The 21522-nt window shown below is 37.4% G+C and overlaps 1 protein-coding gene and 1 pseudogene across 2 annotated transcripts in view; both read right to left on the reverse strand.

Moving 5' to 3' along the window:
* The window catches only part of DOK6 (docking protein 6), a 456281-nt gene that overhangs the window by 379756 nt on the left and 55003 nt on the right, over positions 1 to 21522 (reverse strand). The window lies entirely within an intron of this gene.
* LOC141580762 (eukaryotic translation initiation factor 3 subunit F pseudogene) lies at positions 8851 to 16088 on the reverse strand (annotated as a pseudogene). The gene has a single exon (XR_012513062.1). The product of XR_012513062.1 is annotated as a eukaryotic translation initiation factor 3 subunit F pseudogene (transcript).

Raw genomic sequence — 21522 nt, forward strand, 5'->3', positions numbered from 1 at the left:
AGGGATTATACAATATCGTTTTGTTCAACTGACAAATCTTAATTCAAAGAGATTAGATATGTCTCTAGCTGTAAGTAGTATGATGTAAATTCAGAGAAAAGTAATTATAGAAGAGACTACAAAAATATTTTGGATGATCTTAACATATTTTAGGTGTATTTTAGATAGGTTAGATACCTCATTTCTATAGATTAAATTAGTCAGGGATATGTTACTAGCAAATAAAAAATCTGTCTGGTTCTTGTCAATATTATAGTCAAGGTTCACATATTTGAGACTCATTTTATCATCTCAAAATGGTAAACTTTTCATCTCAAAAGTTAGATGAAATTTGTGAAAAAAAAAGAAACATATATCATTTTCCCACATGTATCATTTGTTAGCTCTAATTTTATAAATTATATACCAATAAGGATATTTGAAATGATAAGAGTCCATATTTTTTAAAACCTAAAATTTATCATTAAAGTTAGTTAAACTTATTCTGAGTTATCACTACTACTAACTTGTATTTATTTTACTGTTTCAAGTAGTGCATATTTAATAAAAAGGCATTCAGTTGTATTAATATGCCAACAAATAGACTGTAACACATCATTAGTTTAGATGCTGGAGAAATGAATGAGTTTTGAGTGCGCCAATTTACTAATAAGTTTTGGAACTGACTTGCTCCCTCTTGACTTGTGTCTAAATTTATTAATGCTTCTGATAATTAAATTAAAATCAGGTCACTACTAGACACTTACAAGAGACTAAACAGATGCAAAATAAATGTTTAATCATATTAGTGGCATCCTTCATTCAAAGCACTTTATGAAATTTTAAGCAATTCACTCAATTACTTTCATATCTCAACTTAAGAGTGTTAAATACCTTTTCGTCTGCTCATGGGAAGAAATTTACAATTCCATTTCAACTGAGACCACAGGTGACAAGGAGTATTTCTTTTTTGTGTGTGAAAATGTGCCAAAGTTAATGAATATTAAGAATGTTTTAAGTTACATAATATTAACTTTTGAAGAAGAATATTTTAAGTTACATAATATTAACTTCTATTAATGAATTGGTTTCTTCCAAAGAGATCATAATTAATTCTCTAAAAGTGTATTATGATGATCATATTATCGAAAACATAACTGCAACAATGTAAAAGCTGAGGAAAAGGTTGTATTCCTGTAATCCCAGAACCCTGCAAAACATGCTTCTACATTTCTTCCCATATATTAACTGGCTCAACATCCCTTTTAGATGGAGGGCTAGGTATGTGAATCACATTCTTCCCTTACTCTAGCCCATACTGTGAAATGTACCACATGTTGCTAGCTTTTATATCAACTCATGTTACTGTATTTTCTCTGAGTCACCTAGGAACGCTTTCTTGATTTTTATTCTCATATTTTTAACTTTTCACTGGAATCCTTCAAGATTAAACTTGTTCACTGTGAACTTAATATATCCACTCTTCTCCTCCCTCTGACAAATATCCTATTTCTTGGTTTATTCCATTTTAGTTTATAATAACCACTAGTTCCCGAGTAGGCAACACATATTTATCTTTTAGTTACATGCTTCCTTACTTCCCAATGCAAGTATTCTTCAGTGTGCTGAGCACTCAAGAAACAGTTTACCAAAAATGAAACTGATAAAATATCTAAATTGGATATATTCCAAAAAATGTCTTAATTTATCTTATTTGAAATCTATATTATAATCTGGTAGTCATTTTCTGTAACTGAAGAGCAGTACTAAATTAAAGCAGTATTAAATGCAATTTTGTATCATAAATTGGATCCTGGTACAGAGAAAAAAACATCAATGGAAAAGCCCAGGAGATCTAAATAACGTATGTAGTTTAGTTAATAGTAACACACCAATATTGGTTTCTTTGTTTTAACAAATATATCATGGTAATGGAAGATGTTAACATTAGAAGATACTGGATAAACAGTAAACTCCCTGTACAATCTTTGTGAATTTTCTGTAAATTAAAAGTTATTGCAAAAAAAATCATGAAATAAATGTGTATTATCAGAATCAGAAAACAACACTAATCTTACAATGACACATATTGAATTTGTCTCTCAAAGAAAATGATGAACTTGACTGAGGAAGTTATAGTCAGGAAACTAGAACATTAATTATTTTTCCCAATTTTTTTTCAGATTAGGAAATAAAACAGTAACTTTAAAGTGACTGCTTTCTGAAAATGATTTACATGAAACGAAAGAAGAGAGAGAATAAAGAAGGGGAGTAGAGGAGGAACCAAATTAGATAGGGGTCAGATTAGAAATTGCAGCTCTAAAACATGGATTTATGTTCAACATGCAAGAAAATTCCTTAGACTAAACGGTGGCTGATATAATGTAACAAGCAAATGCCCTGTGCTAAAATAAGACTGCTAATCTGATTTTTAAACTATGCACAAAATACTGTTAAGTCTAGTGCCCAAAATAGCGTAATTTGCAAAGTCTGTTCTCTCTTCCACCACATTGAGCTAACGGGAGTATAGAATAAACACGCACAGATCCACGTATTTTGTAAAGTACACATTAATTTACCTATGGGATGAACATCATGCTTGAATGCTCAGTTTAAGGTAATATTAGTGTAATTTTCTATACCTTAAAAGAACAACAATATAAGTTTTCCTACCATTTGTTATTAATAATTTTTTTACTTGCATTCACCACTGATATATTTTGTGACAGACTGCCTAAATGAGATTAGTGATAGATTGTGACACATTCAGCCTAAACGAGATCAAAGCTAAAGGCTCAAATACTACAGCAGTGTTCTTTTCAAGTTAGGTTTAAACAAACCAAATGTAGAAGGAAGATAACAGATATGAAAACATGGTTTTAAGGTTACTTCGTGCTGATATATAAGGTTATCATCTTGGCTGTTAGACTGATAAATGAATACTGATCATGCAGGAGGTCCCAAAATCACTTTAAAAGTTATCAGTGTTTAATATCGTTTCTTTGAAATTTCGAGACAATCATATCATACCTGACCCAAACCAAGAATTGGGTCACCTTTGAATTTTAAAACATGCATAGATTAGCATACACAAAATATACATTAGCTTCTATTCAAATACAAAATTTATACTTTTTTTAGGGAAATGGAGAAATGAATACTGTTTATTCGAATCTTCAGCATTTCGTATTTTTGTTGGCGGGTAGGAAATCAAGATATAGCTGTTGAAACAAATGAATGGTACAGCTAGACTCCCTCTGGCTTTAAGCTTTCCACTGCTACAGCAAACAAAGAAATACAGTAAGAAACATAGTTTTATTTGATAAAAAAATATATAAAACATACACTTTTTGGTCTTGATGAAAGTTAAGGTCCACTTGCTCCCAGGTACACCCTACTACCACTGTAGCCTCCAATGGGACAAACTTGTCTCAGCAATCTGTGGAACTGACGCTCTGGGCTTAGAATGCATCCAGAAACCTGCTTTCACACTCGTGGATTGATGGGATCCCAAAAAATATAAACGTTTTCTAAACTTTACTTCAAACTTCAAATACACATTTTAAACAGCTTTGTCACCATGGGATGTGTGTGCTCTATGAAGCACACAACAATACGTAGTCATTCATATACCAAATCTATCTTTAAAAATAATACTCTTCCTGTGCTACAAGTAGCCTATTTATAAAGTCCGTTATGCAAATAAATTCAGTGATGGGGCTGTGCATGGCACTCACATAATTAAGATTTCAGGTAAAGCATGTATCTCGTACCTGACTAATACAAGTAATTTTTTACTGTGTATGTGACCATGGGAATGTAAGTTCCACTGGCCCCTCTAGATTCCTTCAGTCTCATTGTTCTCTGTCCTGCTGTCCTGGAGGCTGGTCTTCATGGACTGCATGAGAACCTTCCATTCTTCCAGAGGGGTTCTGACAAAGGAAAGCTTGGTGCAAGGTGTGTGCTGGTTTTGGCTGGGTCTCCCAATCCTCTACCAAAGCTTTGCTCCCCTTGCGCTGAATTTAAAGAGAATGTGGGAAAAGGGCAAATATCTGCCTCCTTCACTTCTCACTTTCCAGGTAGAGATACCGGGCTTCTCTGGCCATCCAGTCATCTCAGACCATGTGGGAGTTCTCCACAGGGTCCTCCAGAGTCTTTCTCATGCACAGCTCCCTGACATGGGACATCTACCCATCTCCATTGCCTGAAAAGTAAAACCTGCCCTAACCAATATCCCATACCTGGACTATTGTTGTCCCTTAGCCTATAATCCTGTGCCTATGTTAAAATCTTCATGCTGTATTGTGATCTCAGTCATATAAAAGTCCTATCTCCTTCCCCACATGTGTAAGACATTTCTCACTACATCAAGATGCCTTCAAATAGCAGGACACAGAGGGATTATACAATATCGTTTTGTTCAACTGACAAATCTTAATTCAAAGAGATTAGATATGTCTCTAGCTGTAAGTAGTATGATGTAAATTCAGAGAAAAGTAATTACAGAAGAGACTACAAAAATATTTTGGATGATCTTAACATATTTTAGGTGTATTTTAGATAGGTTAGATACCTCATTTCTATAGATTAAATTAGTCAGAAGTACAATTCCAGGTAAAGGCGGGACCATTTAAATGAGAATTCACATAGGAAAGTATGTTCAGCAATGTTTAGCAGTACAGAAAATGCTGAATTTCTCTCTCCAAATGTTAAAACTATTTGCCAATTCTGTGATAATTTGTTCCTATTTTTTTCTTTGTTTCATACTTCTAATGTCAAATTACTTGATTTTTTTGCAGTCTCATTACAGGAAAATTTCTAAATACTAAGTGGGAATTTGTAATTAACGTTACTGCATTTCCACTAGGTCCAATCCTAATGCTCAGTTTTACTGCATGCTCTTGGAAACGATTTACTCCTGGTAAGATAAATACTTTTGTTTTGCCAACTTTACCCTGTGAAAGTAAGACTCCAATATTCTCCTCAACTTAACCACATTTTCTTTTTTCCAATATGGTGAAACATGTTATACAAATGCTTATTCTGTTGTGCTAAAGTTGATGAAAATCCTGAAATACACAATGGCTATTTATTACCTGCATTATTTCTTCAGGAGTGATTTACTGAGTTCTTTTTCTTGATACATTAAAGTGAATGCAAAATGTACCCTTATGGAACTCGAAGTAAAATAACTATTTGGTTCAGGTTTTATACTTTTGTGATATAAAAACATAAATTTTTAATATGAATAATTTAAAAATATCTAGAATGGATACATTGTTGTTAAATAAAGCATTACATTCTGTTATACTGTTTAATTTAGTGCAAGTTTTTGCTATAGATAATTAAAATCGCAGGCTGTAGCATTTCTAAAGAGATTATTTCCATTTGTTAACAAGAATTACAAAACTGAATTTGTTTTTGTTTTGATAAGAGTTGTCCTACCTCTGAATACACTGACTGTCAGATTTTGCATTTGGAAACCTTTCGAATTATTTTAGTTATCCTATGGCCAAAAATTTTCTTGCCAAAGAAGGCACTGACTGTTCCCCAGGGAATGGTATACAAGTTGGCTGAAAAGCGAAAGATGGCATTATAAAAAGTTTCAAAACATTTTCCAATAAATGAGCCTTTGGAATACATTAAACCATAAACAAACCATGGCAAAAGTTAAATTCAAATTGCTTATATGTAAAATTTTTAGCTTAAAGATCTAAGTACATATTTTCTAATGAGTCTAAAATGAACAATTAAAATTACCAATTCTTATTTACATTAGAATAAAGCAGGTGAGAGTTTGCCTTATAACTGAAAACTCAGCATCAAGGCTGCTCAATCTTTCAAAGGTTTTTCGTTTCTCCAATATTTAGGGGCCATGTTGCTTTTATAATTGTTCACACATGATTTCAAGAAAGAAAGAAAAAAAATTAAAGAGATAAAGGTAGAATGGAAGGGAGATGGAGAAAAAGGAAGAAAGAGAGAAAGGAGAGAGCAAAAAGCAGAGAGAGAAAGAAAGAAGAGGAGCGTTAAGAAATAGACACCCCCATACACACCAAGGAAGGACGCACACATAATAAAAGCTGTAACATACGAAGGATTTAAAAAATTATTTTGGAATATATTTTCATTTCCTAAAAATTCTATTTTAATGAAGCTTCTTTCCATGATTTTTGGCTTTGACAGAAGGAAATAAAAGGGTGACTGGCCGGGCGCGGTGGCTCAAGCCTGTAATCCCAGCACTTTGGGAGGCCGAGGCGGGTGGATCACGAGGTCAGGAGATCGAGACCATCCTGGTCAACATGGTGAAACCCCGTCTCTACTAAAAATACAAAAAATTAGCTGGGCATGGTGGCACATGCCTGTAATCCCAGCTACTCAGGAGGCTGAGGCAGGAGAATTGCCTGAACCCAGGAGGCGGAGGTTGCGGTGAGCCGAGATCGCGCCATTGCACTCCAGCCTGGGTAACAAGAGCGAAACTCCGTCTCAAAAAAAAAAAAAAAAAAAAAGGGTGACTGAATCTGAAAGCTGACTTACTTGAACTTTCACTGGGTCTAAAAAGCTTGGATGCATGGGGGAAAGGTGTTCACTTCCAGTAGGGCTGTGATAGAAAAAACCAGATAGGGTGGATAGGAAAGCAAGAGGGGCAGCACAGGAGGTACGTATCCTGCTTCTATTTGTAATTCTATGAGACAGTTTCCCTCCAGTGGATTCCATAGCTAGATATGTGGTCAAAGCCATTTAAAATCATTGCATGTTGATTATTTTGGTTGAGAAAGAACATGAAATAGTAGTCTTTAGTCTTTTTTCCCTCGGCAACATTGTAACATGGGAGGGATTCAAAAATCCCTGGATATGCCATAGTAAAGACATGGGCTTGGCCTGCCAGCAAGCCGCTATGGTGTGAGTCTAGTTGGCCCCAGGGCAGCGACTCACAGTGCTGGATGCAAGACGGACTCCAGATAGAAAAGACAGCTGACACGTAGGGATCTTCAACGGCTGCAAGAACTCAGGTGAGTCTGAGTTAACAGGGACCACCAGGCCTCAACTACGACAGGAATCAGTCTAGCTGCCGGGGAAACTTGAGGGAGCATGATGTCACCACTGTGATTAGATAAATTGATGGGAACCTTTTAACACCTTTTTGATATTTCGATTTTCACTTAAAATTATCTAAAAGTTAGGGTTGCTATATTTAGCAAATACAAATAATGTTTACATTTTTCAATATTTAACAACATTATTCACTGGACATATTTTCAAAAATTATTCATTGTTTACCTGAAATTCAAATTTAATAGTATTTCCTATATTTTACATGGCAAGCCTATTTATAATTAAGCAGCAAGTATAAACTTATCTCTCATCTTTGGAAAGCAGGGTTATATTAGCTACACAAAGTTAAAAAATATTAATTTTTTTCCCAACCAAGCTGATACTTGTTACATTTTTACCATATGAGATAAACATAAAATATGTTTTCTCTCTAACTTACATATCAGCACTGCTGTGAAACAAGAGAAGCAAATGATAGCAACTGTCTTTGAAGAGGTTTCAAATAGAATGAGACTTTTCCACATGCATAAGTACAGAACATACAACAATATGATATGAATGACCTATGTTTGAAATTTTTTCTTTTAAAGCAGCTTTTGAATTGAATCACTTGTCTTCCTCTAGATCAGACTTTGTGGCTGAGGACAGATGAAAAGAAAATAAATGTTTCTTTAAAGAAATAAAGACCCTGTGTGTGTGTGTGTGTGTGTGTGTGTGTGTGTGTGTGTGTGTGTATGTTTATGTGTATACGTATGTATGCATATGTGTATGCGCTTGCATGTATGTGTTTTCAATTCTCCTGATGAGGGATTGGGAAAAAAGGCCAAAAAAAAAAAAAAAAGATTCTATTAATGGCTAGAGAACTTCTTTTCCTGGGAGCATCAACGAGCACTAGGGATGAGTGGCCCAGAGACCTGGGAGCAGGAGGAAGCCACCTTCTCTTTACTGCAACAATGAACAGAAAACAATTCCAAGGCCCATGCAATCTAGGAGAGCCCAGGTAGTGAACTTAGCACAGAAATCTGAGACCCAAAGGCAAGAGTATGATGTGCCACCTTTCTTCTAAGGTCTGCAGGTCCCCGAGGGTATTCACATTATGAAGACACTTGAGAGAGTGGTACAGCACAAGGAAGAAGGGAACCTCATTGTGTGCACAGTAACCTTACCTGGCCCAAGTGCTCACACTCAGAAACTGGCCAGAAATACTTTGGTAGATCCACCTGTTTTTATTCTACCTCTCTAACCTAAGTGAAACAGGTATTTTAAGCAGTTTTCTGGCTTTTCCTAAATAAGAATCTAAGGATCTATTTCCTAGGGGAGGTTATACTTCAGTTTTCTCATAAGTAAAATAGGGATATTTATATTTATGTTACCTAACTAAAGGATTATTTGGGAAAATCATATGAAATAATGCATGTAAAGCACTGACCACAGTCCCTGCTGAGGAAATAAATGTGAAATAGAACAGTAATAATTATTCCATAACCAACACTGTAAAGTAAGTACTGTGGTAGGGGATAAGAAACCAGAGTGCTTGAGATTTGAAATAAAAAAAAAAAAAAATAGGGCAAAACAGAATTCATCACTGAGTAGTGGCAAATCGTATCAGGTGATTTGAAAGTTTCTCTAAATTTCAGGCTCAACCAAGAACAATTCTCTATTACAACAGAGCAAATGACAATTTTCCTGCCGCAAAAGGCAACTCACTCACTCGCTCATTCGATATTTATTGATTAGACATCTCTTTCAAATGTAATATCACTAGAGCATCTTAAATTGTCTCCCTGATCCTTTTCTCCCTTCTCCCTGCAACCCCCCACCCACTTGTAACACAGTAGCCAGAGTGTTCTAAAAAAAAAAAAAAAGAAAGAAAGAAAGAAAAGAAAGAAAAAAAAAACAAACCCTCATAAATCAAAGAAGGACAAATCCCTGCTTAAAACTGTCCAGTGTCTTCTCAGAGAATTGCAGATAAAATCCAAGCGGCGTGCCATGGTCCTACTGAGTTGTCTTCCATTGACCTTTCCAAACATGTTATTCAACTCTACCCACCATATTTGCTTCATTTCTGTTCCTTAAGTGCACCGTCTTTCCCTAACCTCCAAATGCATTTCCCTGATCCACCGGTGGCTCCTCGCCTGGAGACAGGAGGCAGCCTCCTCAGACAAGAGCTGCCCTTCATCTCTACTGCATCACATTAAAAAAAAATCTTTCCACAGTATTTATCTTCAACTATTTTTTGTTTACGTGCTAAGTATGTACTCTCAGCCCCCTTCTCTCAAATGAAAACTTTAACAGAACTTGACTGCTTTATCTCCAGCACCTAAGTCAAAGTCAACAACCACATGTTGAAGGAATGAAAATTTCTTACATATATATATATATATAATTTCTTATATATATATATATATATATAAAATTGCTAGTCAGTTAGAACACATGAAATTCAATTTATTCCAGGCAGCTTCTCTACCATCACCATCTTGATCATGAGAGCTTATTTTAAAAAGGTGCCAATAACATGTGTGGTGGCACACACATGACGAGGTCAGAAGCAAACCCAGGGTGAGCTAGGGATCTGCTGCTATCATTGCTAATTTACTGTACATATCCTAGGCTAACATAGGCAATGAAAAGTGCTTTAGAGATGGCAGAGATGAAGTCATTTCCATATATACATATATATATAATTTTCCCACCATTCATGTCCCATGTTATTGCTTTCTCTTACAGTTCTGGATTCTAGGCAAAGAGAGTCTCCAGGGTGGGGAAGAAAGGGGCAGGGTGGGGTGGGAGCTGCAATGAGTGAGTCTCATGGGGGTGGGATGGGTAGTGCTGGGCCAACAAAACCTAGAAGAAATGACTGAGGGAGGGGCAGGGCATTCTCAGCTCTAAACCTGTGGGCCTGAGGGCCACTGGCACTGAGGGTGTCTGGTTTCCACTCACGCCAGCAGGGCCAGGCCGGGGAAAGAGAGAGTTCCCTGGCTCCTGCCTCCCGATGTGTGGGTCCTGCAAAGGGGTCTCCTGCATGGCTATGAGATGAACAAAGATAGCTCGGAAGCTCCCAGCTTGCAGAGCCAAATGCAGCTGGGTCAGAGGATAGCTGGAAGGTCAGCAAGGCTGAACAAAGGGCAGTCCTCACTTGGTGGAACACTGGCACGTGAGAGCCTGCGTGAGCTGTTTTCCCTCCTGCTGACCCCTGGACTAGGGCCAGACCTACACAGGCCAAGAAATGGGAACACACCATTCCTCTTGCGAATTTCACAAAACACAGACTGATCAGCAGCGGGAAAGGATCATCATGCTGTGGTGGCAACATCCTGTTTTTCCAGAATCAATCTCCCCCTGGTGATGGGTGGGAAGTTGAAGTCGGTGCGCACTAAGGCTGAGCGGGTAGGGGAGATCGGACACTTGGTTCAAGCAGACCCGGAGGAGAGGAGGCTGGAGCCGGGGCGCAGCAGCAGATGCTGTCAAGGGCATTTCCCATGCGCACCCAGTAGGACACTTTCTGGGGAAGGGTCGGCTCCAACAGTCCTCAGCAAGGCGGCTGAAGGACCCAGTGGCACCGCAGACAGTGGGGATGCCTCTGCCGTGCTCCACCCGCCGCTGGTTCCCCATCCCAACGTGCCGATGGCCACAAAGTTCACGGCATCCCCACAGCGGCGGATCTGGGGGCCAGCGGCGCCAGGCTCTGTTGAACAGGCAGGAAGTAAGCGAGTAGCACCAGGCGCCGGAGGAGCATGCCGGGCACCATGTTAGTGACGTAAAGAGCAACTTCCGGCGGATGGCGTGCGCGTAGATGACGTCATTCTCTCCTGGGCCGGCGGCGCCGCCACCTTCACGGCGACATATAACCCCCAGTGAAGGTTATAGATTGTATGTATTTTCAAATAAAAACCAAGAAAAACCAACCATAATTACCATCTCTATGAATTTTTAAATCCTCTTTCCCTATCCTGCACAGCAAACACAAAATTAAAATGACTTGCATTTGATATAGTTTATTATAATTTAAGTGAAGGGTGAGACTAAAATGCATTCTTACTTAAATTTGTATAAATCTACTACTAGTAATAAATCGAATACGGTAAAATCTCCTTACTTTATGTACTTATCAGTACTCGGCACACACTAAAGGTTTAAAAATCGGTACTGCTAGTTCTGACTCCTGGAGCTCTTGCCCACAGCTGCTGGTTGCCATTCCATGTCACTCCTCCTCCTTATGTGACTTTGAAGCCACAGCAATATCGAACTCATTTACTTCCCAGCAAACCTGCGGCTCCTTCAGTAACATCAACTTCGTCTTCTCCCCTGACCTATCAGACGCAGAGGATGTCATTTTCAAAAGTAATTCCTCACACACATCCTTTGTCCCAAATACCTAAGTGGTCATAAAATCCTGGCGCAGCTTACTCTGAAGTGTGTCATAGGTTCCTCCTTTGCTTTCATTTTTTAAAATCTCCATTTTTATCCAGAGCTGTATGTCTCTACTAGTATTCAAGTTCGTCTCTTTATATTCTCAATTTTTTTTTCAGTGTTCATAGTAAATTTATAGAACTACTACAGATAATGAGAACAGACTGTACATATATATACCCAGTCACCTCTTAGTATCCATGGAGGATTTGGTTCCAGAACCTCCCACAGATACCAAAATCCTCTGATGCCCAAGTCCCTAATATACAGCATTTGCATATAACCTGTGTATGCCTTCTCACATACTTCTAAGTCATCTCTAGATTACTTATACCTAATACAATGTAAACACTAATACTTGTTGTATTGTTTAGAGAAAAATGTCTCTACAGGCTTAGTCCAGAGACAATTTTCCCCTCAATATTTTTTTTAAATTTTTTAAAATTATTTTTTTTAAAGACGGGGTTTCACCATGTTGGTCAGGCTGGTTGGTGGTGAACTCCAGACCTCAGGTGATCCACCCACCTTGGCCTCCAAAGTGCTTGGATCACAGGCATGAGCCACCACGCCTGGCCTCCTCTCAATATTTTCAACCTGCAGTTGGCCGAGTCCATAGATGCGGAACCCACATATGCAGATGGTCAACTGTATGTCTAACAAGTTTCACTTGTTTTTGAACTTTAGGAGTATCATGTTTTCCAAGACCAGCTTTTTGCATTCAACCCTTTTATTCACATTCACCTGTATTGTTACTCACAGCTGCAGGGTAACTTCATGTCCTTGTTTTAGATGTGTCGCCTATAAATAGCATGATTGGGATTTGTTTTAATATTCAATGTTCCCCCCTTGGGCTAGTTTAATACTTTTACATTTATTGTAATTACTGATGTATTTGGACTCGTTTGGCATCTTATTTTGTTTTATCCACCTTTCCTATGTTTATTTCTCAAATTTAAAATTTTGTTTCTTCCCTATTATTCCATGATCTCTCATCACTATTCATTTAGAGATTATATATACTTCCAGTAACTAACCTTGGAATTTTATCATGTATACTTAAAAAGACTAAGTTGATATTAACTGGCTACTCCCAAAAATATAAGAATACTGAAACACTTTGATTAACCTTCTTCCCACCATGCTTTCTACTTTTAACCACACAATTTGGTCTGTCATTATTATTTTGCAGATAACCTCTGTTTACATTTCCCTACCTATAAGAAAGTAGCATTACTATCCATACTTTATGATTCCCATAACTTGTATTTCCTAAGGTTATTTATCTCAGAACTGAGTTCTAGGTTGGGGTTCATGTTGCTTATTACTTTCAAACTATTCAGCTTCAGACATCATAATATCTACCACCTATGTGTGCTTATTACATGCCAGGAACACTCTGCAAGTGTTGACTAACCTGACATTTATTAATTAACTGAATCCTCCTAATACCCTAATGGGCTATGTTAATGATGCACATTTTTTAACCCTTATAATTTATCTTTCCTAAGGCTACACATAACTCAGAACTAGGATTCAGGCCTTTTTGATTCCCCATTGCCTTCATTCACCTTTCCACTCCAGTATGTAATTTCCTCAGTCCTTGAATAATGATTTCTTTCTAAGACATAGAGTGGCAAGGTGGAACTTCAGAATACCAGATGAAAGGGATGTCTGAAGTTACACAGGCAAGTACTCTAGCCTACAAGGTCCCTGGGAAATGCCATCTAGTCTTTGCTTAAATTGAGTCACTAGCAGACCTCAATATAACCCAACACTGTACTCTCAAGTTACAGACAGCACTTAAGAATTTTCTGAACTTTTGGGGAAATCTCTTTCATCTTTAACCCACAGATCTTAATTCTGCCTCCCTGAACCAAAGTGGCAAACAGCTCAATCTAACTATTAATGTATTTTAAGATAGTGACGACACACTCTACTCTTTTAGTTCAGATTAAGCATCCAATTTTCTCAAGTACTTTTTCTCCATGGATTCTTATTTTCATTTCCTGTAGAAATCACAGGAATCCTCAAGAAAAGATTCAGTTTTGCCAAAGGACACCTTTCCATATTGAAAATCAAAAGAACAGTCTGGTAAAGCACTAACATGCCAAACACATAACCAACTTCTCCATCTCTAATATTCACTTCCGGGTTTCTGTGTGATCTAAAACATTTTCCTCCCTTCTATTCTCCCAGCAATACACTCACGTAAGATGAAATTAACTTACAAAAGGTAGGCTATGTTTATTAGACTCACAGGCAGTTGACTGTCTCAGTGTGACTCAAGACCACAAAAAACCTGTCCTGGGGTTGAGACCCAGACCAGCAGGTACACTGCCCGGGGCCCATTCACAGGTTTACAAGTTTCTCATTGAGGGCAATCTGTGACTGTGTGAGGTTGGCCAGGTAGGTCACCATCAGCAGGTCATTGATGTTGCTGTTGAGCACGGTCTCAAAGTCATCAGGAACTATTTTGAGTTAACCAACCAGGCTCATCAGGAATCGGCCCACAGTATTGTCAGCTGACACCTTTCCAGACAGTACATCCTCTGCGTATTGCAACACCGTGCTCAGGGCATCCTGGATGCGAGCTGATGCCCCTCCAACTTGCTGCAAGTCACTTGAGAGTCCAATCACTCGGTTGGGGCTAAAGCAGGTCTTCATGATCAGGTCAACTCCAATTCGTTCAGTGTCATAGTATGCATATTTCACTGTCAGAGGTGTGAACATCACTCCCATGGTCCTCCCGGGGACACCCATTAAAGTGCTGACATAGGCTTTGATGCTCATGCGGCCATTCTGGAGACTTGTGTCCACAGTGAGGTGGATGGGGTTGGGGGCCTCCCGGCTGTAGTACTCATGGATCAGCACAGAGTGCTCTGTGATGTCATGGCCTGTAGCATACCAGCCCAGGATGAGCTCATTTGGAGAAACTTTTTTATGTAGTTCATACATGTTCTTAGCAAATTCCATGTCAACAGCCACTTCATCTTCTGACTCATTGTGCGGCACTGAAAAGCAATTGGTGACCTCCACTGAGTGTTTGTCGACCGTTCCCAGCAGGGTCCCGATAACTCGGGCAGCACCCTCGTTGCGTCGCTCGTAGCTGTCCACAATGGAGGCCACAATGACTGGGTGCAGCCTGACCACGCGGCCGCCGGGGAAGGGCCCTGGGAGAGCGGGACCAGGCAGAGCGAGCGCTGGGGTCTGCGCCGGAGCTTGCGCTGAGGCCGAGGTCTGGCCAGGAGCCGCAGGGTCTGAGGATGAAGCTGGAGTCCCAGCGGAAGGCGGAGCCGCAGCTGGTGCTGGCGTTGGGGCTGGGGCTGGGACTGAGGTTGGGGCCGAGACTGGGGCCGCCGCCGGGGTCGGAGTTGGCGTGGCAGGAGGAGCACTTGCTGATACCGCCGGCGTGGCCATCTTGTCGAGAAAAAGCTATATTCTAAATTTTATCTGCTCTAGTCCATCTTGCATGCAGCTGCAATAAATTGTTCAAATCTATGACTATTACCACAACTAGTTTGAAATCTATCGCCCTACATCTAATTGTATATCACATGAGATATGAAATATTTTTAAGATCGTTCAGCTTCTCTTTAGCCACATCCCTGCTTCTCAGATCTCAGAAAATAAAGCACAGATAAACTGATAGACTCTGTAGGAAATCTATATATCAAGCCACACACTCGTGAAGGATACAGACACTACCAGTTACCTCTCAGAGGACCTGGTGTATAGTAGGCAGTTGAATTTATAGTGTGTTTTATTAATGCATTGAGCTTAACTGAATTTTATTTTCAATTTATATGGGTACATAATAGTTGCACATATCTATGGGGCACATATGACATTTTGATACAAGCATATAATGTGTAATGATCAAATTAAGGTAACTGGGCTAATTCCAAGTGTTTCAAATTCTAAGTGTGGCAGAATTTAATGAGAGAATCTGCTCAGTGACATGTTTCCATTTGTTAAATAAGTATTCATAATTTGCTTCCTGAAATACAGGAACCTCCTTTATAGTATACAAAAAAGTAATTCCATTATAATGAGATTATCAAATTGCCACAATATATAATGCCAGCTATGTATATACATAAGCCAAAGAATGATACATGAACCATGATAATCGCCTAAGGAGGATAAACGATGAATTAATAAGAAATACAGTAAGAAACAAGGGAATTTTACATTTCATTTGAAAATAACATGACTTCAAAATTAAACCATTGCCTATTGCATAGCATAGTACTTTTCAAAACTGCAAGCTGTCTCTCCATGTTATTATTTACAACACAATTCAGGAGCTATCATAACTCCTTCAAGTCCCTTGGAAACTGTGTTATCTGTCACTTCTAATACAGATATCACAAAAATAATAGTAACTGTAAATAGCAAGACTAACAGCTAATGTGTACTTCACAATAATAAATGATACAGGAAACTGCATATTTATACAAACTCTTCAGGTAATTATGGTAACAGTAAGTGTTTGACTATCTGCTGGAACATAAAAGGATAGGTTTACTAAAAAGCACCGGTGTTTTTCATTACACAAGAGATGAGAAATCAAGTGATTGGATAATATCTGGATGATTTTATTTAAAAAAGGATTAAATTATTTTTACAACATTATGAGCCAAATATAAATTAGTCAAATATAGATGAGAAAAGCAAATTGTATTTCCTTAATTATGAAATAAACAACCTAAACTATGTTTCACATAAATATAAAGCCACTCATATTTTCATGTATTTCCTGCAGCACAGGGCTATATTCCTGATTCAAAATAAATTCAAAATAAATTGCCTCATATTTCTGATTCAAAATAAATTCTTATTTAGTTCACTATGAAATTTATTTGTGTTACAGTAAGCACTTTTTAAAATTCTATTCATCTTTGTCATTTAAAAATGATCTATGATCTTATATAATTGTCAATAACTCCAGCAATTATTGTGTTTGCCACATGACCTCTTTAGAAGCTATAATAGACTATGGTGTGTTTTCATCACTTGTTCAGTTACTTCTTAATCTTGCCCTCCTCTTTACTTTGTAACATTATTAAATAAGGCAGTGGCTAATATTTTGCCTGTGCCATATTATGCAGACAGAATTGATCCTTATCAAAAACTTTACTAAGGTTAAAATTAGTCATTATGATCTCTTTGACATTGCTATTTATTTATTACTTCCTAGGCACTGAATGCCTTCATGGTCTTTTCTCCTTCCTATTTAAAAGAAGAAAAGTATAGAAAATGAAAGAAAGTTCCTATTTTTCCCAGTATCAACATAAAAGTAACTTGGATTATTCACCAGAAAAGAATATTTCATTACAGACAGAGAAGAAGGGCCCTCCCTCCCTCCCTCCCTCCCTTCCTTCTTTCCTTTCTTCTTTCCTCCTTCCCTCCCTCCTTTCCTCTCTCTCACCGTTTCTTTTTTCCCCCCTGAATCATTGGGATTGTTCAGATTTTATCACATCCACTGTTAACTGATCACTGAATAACTTAGAGATTTTCCCTTATGATCTCATACAGCTTTCTTTTTTGCTTTTGAAAACTTTTTCAAAGACAAAACGTATGTAAAATGTTATAGTAAATATAAATTTAACTTCAAAAAATTAAAACTAGAACTACAATAAGATCCAGCAGTCCCATTTCTAGATACATGTTCAGAGGAAATGAGAATGCTACCTCAGAGAGAACCCTGACCTCCCATGTGCATTGCAGCATTACTGACAACAGCAAAGATATAAAATCAATCTTTGTGTTCGTCGATGAAAGAATGGATACTGAAAATGTGGTATAGATGTACAGTGGAATATTATTGAGCCTTAAAAAAGGAAAGAAATCCTGACATTTCTGACAACATGAATGAATCTGGAAAACATTATGCTAAGTGAAATAAAGCAGACACAGAAGGACAAATGCTCACTCATATATGAAATCTATAAAGGTCAAACTCATAAATGCATAATGCAGGATGGTGGTTGCTAAAGGCTGGAGGGAGGGGTGGAGGAATAGAGTAATGTTTGTCAAATGGTTCAAAGTATCAGCTAGACTGGATAAATAAGTTCACAAAATCTACTGTACAGCATGGTAACTACAGTTAATAATAATGTATACTTAGAAAATGGTAACAGAGTAGATCTTAGATGTTCTCACAACAAAAAATGGTAAGTATGTGAGGTGATAGTTTAGTAAGTTTGATTTAACTATTTCACAGTGTATAAAGCATCATGTTATATACCATGTATATATAATTTTTATTTATCAACTATAAATTTTTAAAGTAGCAACTATACCTTTAAAACTTTTAAGACAATAATTTTATTAGAAATTTTATTTTATATAGTTCTTTTACATAAATACAAAAAGAATTTTATATTTTCTTATGTAAATGAAAATATAAATTTATCAGTATCTGATTTCTGTTATTTTATATTCTAAGAAAACTAAAGTTCCTTCAATTCCGGATAGAAATCAAACATGCCATACAAGAAAGTTAGTGAACTGCTTTCCATTTGTGTGTGTATGTACCTTTCCCCTAATTACTGAGTTCAACAAATTTTAGATGTGAAGAACTTGAAACTAAATTGAATGAACAAAAGTCCAACTTCTTTTGTTTATTAGTATTCAATGACCAATTACAATATGTAAAGATGCTAGGAGGATACATAATTTTAAATAAAAGTTAATCTGGATTACACTTAAAGAACATTTACTTTGAAAAGTGTGATCTGAAATTTAAAAACAGAAGTTTTGTTTTTATTGTTGTTCTTGGAAACAGATCCTCCAAGCATTTCAACGGCCAATACTTTCCTAGACTAATTTGAAGTGCCCTGATTAATTCTGTGCAATAATACTCTAGATCTTTAAATACATTCTGTAGTTTACATTGTTCATAATTAAGACTGGCTTCTTCACACGTAGTTCAAATTGCAAACATTTTATTGACAAATACAAAATACCCAGTGTTTTAGCTACAGAATTTTATAGATGATGTCAACACAATATTTTATAGATTATTTTCCCTCATTAATTTCCCAGGGCAAAAATCTTCACTGAACATCTCTGTTCTACACTGAAGATGGTGAAATAAAAATGTCATTTTATATTAGCTTCCTGTTCTCTTAATCTAATATAAAGTCCAATTAAAAAAAGATCAAACTGCTGTCACCAAATTTTCAGTATACCTGAAGCTGAAGACATAAAAAAATACTTGGAATAGGCCTCTGCTTAAAGAAGAGGAAAGTGGACCTAATAACTAAAATTTGAACAGAGAAACACATATACCCACTCCATTGTTTACACTCTCCTGAGACAAGCTTTTGCCAAGAAAGGTTTTTAGAAAATCTCACATCAGGATGTCAATCCCACATCAGGATATGTGACAAATAACTGAAAATCACATTGATTAGATGATTTCTTTTCAGAAGTGAGTCTATCATTATGCAGGCATGTTTATGAAAACAGCACTCATGCTGTTAGGTTATTATACTCATTAAGTGTGCTACAATTTACAATTATGTTTAAAGCCCAGGGTAAACTGTGCACTTTAAAAATTGCCAAATCTTTAGATCGTCCAGATCTTTATGCTGTCAGGTTCAGAGATCAGAATGCTCGAAACATAGGAGGGAGCAATTTAAGTTACAAAATATTGACGAAAGTCTATAGCAAATACCATCTCCAAATAAAAGCAGCAGTAACTACAACAATTACAGTTTGCTTGGTGTCAATGGGATGCTAAGCACTAGCCTGACAAGACAGACACCGAGTTCATATCTCGGTGGAACCTTACAGTAAAAAAAAAAAAAAAAAAAAAAAAAAAAAAATCTAAGAGGACACACTTGAGATTAACACACACACATGCACACACACATTTGCACAGACACACACACATAAACAATCATGCTTATACACATGTGTATACATAGACACACATGCACACATATTTACACAAAGATACACATACACACAAACACACACAAGACAAAAGACAATGAAATAGTCTTGCAGCAGACAGAACTGCAAGTGCTCTGTGGATCTCTCTCTCAAGTGTCTTACTCAGAAATGAGTTCATGTTTCAGTTAGTTTAATGGCAAAACTAATGTTTTACACACAAAAATACTTGCTAAGTCAAAAGGATATGGAGGAGAGGCAGGAGAAGCCAACAATACACAGCAATATAATAGACGTTGCGGTTCACCTCCAAATGCTGAGGGCTGATGAGGGCACTCCCGAGGACGCCCTCTGACGGGAGAAGGAGGAACTACCACGGTCGAATTTTTGTGTTCTCCCAAGACTGGTGTGTGCAAATCCTAATCCCCTAGTGATACTGGTGGGAGGAGAGGCCTGGGGGAGGCTATGAGATAAAGAGGGCAGAGTCTTCGTGATTAGGCTTGGTGCCCTTAAAGGAGAGGCCTGAGAGAGACCCCTCAGCCCTTCCACCATGGTGAGGACACAGCTAAGGTGCCATCTATGAACCTGGAAGCAGACCCTCACCAGACACCAGTCCTGGGCATCCCAGCCTCCAGCACTAGGAGAAACACATTTCTGTTGTCCATAAACTACCCAATTGATGTTATTTTGTTACAACCATCCAAATGGACTAAGACGGTAGCTAAATGTATTTCAAAATGCTTAGCCATAGACTAAATTCCAATTTCCTTTGAGTCTGTTAATACAAACTGATCTGATGAAAGTAATGAAAAACAGGCAAAGCTGTCAGTCACCTTTTTGGGCTCAAAGAATTTAAAAGGCAGGACATTTCTTAATGGCTCTAGTTACCTGGGTACAGAGTTTAAAATAATTGCCTACGCTCCCAAGAGAAACCACCTTTCCAATGCTTAAATGCTATTAATCTGGATTTGCTGAATTCGGTTCAGATTTGAGAGTTTCATAATCTTCTAGCAGAGGGATTAATCAGTTAATACCCTACATGAATGCTGTATAAAAACATTTTTTAAAGCCAAAGCTATTCACTGAAGCTTTTAATAAAAATAAAGACCAAAATCTAGCACAAACAGGACAGGGACTTTCTATCATTTTCTACAATGTGCTGAATAAATATGTCTTTAAATACCCATGACATTTAGAATTTTTAATACCAAAATGGAAAGAAGCAATAATGTAATCAAAATATTCATGAAAAGCTGATGTCTGAGGATACTTTTGTAAATATTCTTAACCTTCATAGCATAAGGAATAGATTGAGAACACACACACACAGACATAGAAATATACCACACTTAATAGCCTTTTGCAAGAAGGCCAATAGCTAAGATTTCATTTAATCAGTGATTAGTGGACAGCTTTCATCTGACAGGGCTCCTGCAAGATTTTGAAAGTACACGGTTAAAAAAATACACAGGGCGCTTAGTTTCATAAATCCTACGATAGAGGGAAATATAGACAAATAAATAGACAATTATTATATGATCTAATGACTGGCATGAGAACACATGCAGAAATGTAACACACTTTGGAATTTTAAGGAAGATATCCAAGAAGAGACATCCTATCTACTTGAAAAATTGTTGGCAACTAACCACACAAGAGGATGAGAAAATGCAAGGGACTGTGACTTCCTTTTGAAAATGCAAAGGAAAGCAGTCTGGACAAAAGGAAGAACAGGCATAAGTACCACGAAAGGATCCTATGGGCCACAGCAAGGATTAAGGCTTTTGAGCTGTGTGGGAAGTTGTAAGAGAGAAGATGGAGTGGAGTTTCACCAGATGACGTAATCCACAAGATGTTGAGAGGATCAAAGGAGATAGTGACGAACAACACTGCCATTTCTATTTCAAATTCTTAAGACACACGTATACAGACACATGCACATATGAAGTCATTTCAAAAATTTGGTTAGCACACAATGATAGGACTATGACTGGCGGGGAATATGAGATCAACAATGTTCTTAATTTTAGGTTTAAAGAGGGTTTTGTGAAGATGTTCATGATAGCTGGAATAAAAGTGGAGTGAGAGAAACAGTATAAAAATTGGAGGAAAACATAACATTAACAGATTAAATAAGGCTTCCAAGAGGGACTATAATTCAGAGAAAAGCTGGGA

Source organism: Saimiri boliviensis, chromosome 13 (genome assembly GCF_048565385.1).
Source record: "Saimiri boliviensis isolate mSaiBol1 chromosome 13, mSaiBol1.pri, whole genome shotgun sequence".
NCBI lineage: Eukaryota > Metazoa > Chordata > Mammalia > Primates > Cebidae > Saimiri > Saimiri boliviensis.